General features: G+C 44.1%; 1 protein-coding gene across 1 annotated transcript in view; it reads right to left on the bottom strand.

Annotated features, from left to right (window-relative positions):
* Positions 1 to 1,146, bottom strand: part of top3a (DNA topoisomerase III alpha) — a 37,384-nt gene that overhangs the window by 4,776 nt on the left and 31,462 nt on the right. The gene's annotated exons all lie outside the window — the stretch shown is intronic.

The raw sequence follows: 1,146 nt of genomic DNA, 5'->3' as shown, positions 1-1,146 counted from the left end.
AAGTGGGACCAATTTCAGCTTAATACAATTAAAAAAAGATTACTATCAAACAGTATGCATTAGAAGTAAAACAAACATTTATGTGACTAAGTACCTGTACTCACTATTTACACATGACTGTACCGCCAAGCACAGCTCAAGTACGCTGATGACATCACCATCCTGCGCCTCATTACCAACAATGAGAGTGCCTACAGAGACGAGGTGAAATCACTGACTAGCTGGTGTCTGGAAAATAACCTCTCTCTAAATGTCAGCAAAACAAAGGAGATGATAGTGGACTTCAGGAAACAGCGTGGAGGCCAGCACTCCAACATCAACGTAAACAACGCTGAGGTGGAGCAGGTCAGCAGCTTCAAGTTCCTCGGCGTTCACATTACTGAGGATTTATCCTGGACTTTACATACAAAGCCAGTAAAGTTTTTTCTCACTGGCTCTGTAACGAGGCGCACGCTTTTCCTCCCTCTCCCTGTTCTCCTCCTGCTTTTTTGCTCTCTGTCTGTGGATTGGAGCAGCTCCTATTTTTACACATCTTCCGAAATGAAAACTACTGTTTTGGATCTGACCAACTGGACTTTTGACGCAAATGACAAAATATTTTCAACAAAGCGACAGGGTCCTGGAGAACCCTCATCTGCTCGGACGACACGCATGCAGCTGGATATATTTCTGGAGGAAGTGGAATATGATGTGTCTACCTCTGCTGTCGATCGAGAACACCAAAATTGTATATAATTGGATTTATGATAACAGGTTTCCTGTTTATGGAATAGTCTGGATCCTGGTTTATCAACATACAAAGAAGATGGCGGCAGCTAATCTGGCCTCGTCAGGCTGCTGCCTATGTGAAGGTTTCGTTTGTGCTTTGAGGACTCAAAATCAACTGATTTACAAGCGAAACCGTAAGGTGGAAGTGATTTGAATCACAGGCCACCTGCGGCTTTGGGACTCGTCAGCATGAAAACAACCTTGAAGAGGCTCGTAAGCACGGACCAGTAGAATGCACCCTAATCTGGTCATTTCAGATCTTGGAAGTTCCAGTAAGACTCAAGGCTGACAAGGAAAATAGTCTGCCTGAATAAATCAACAATTATGGATCATCTGAATCTGACTCCCCGGTTGGCCTCGAAACAGGCCGACTTATCA

Source organism: Nematolebias whitei, chromosome 15 (genome assembly GCF_014905685.2).
Source record: "Nematolebias whitei isolate Nwh7 chromosome 15, NemWhi1, whole genome shotgun sequence".
NCBI lineage: Eukaryota > Metazoa > Chordata > Actinopteri > Cyprinodontiformes > Rivulidae > Nematolebias > Nematolebias whitei.
This window is presented reverse-complemented; position numbering and strand designations above follow the sequence as displayed.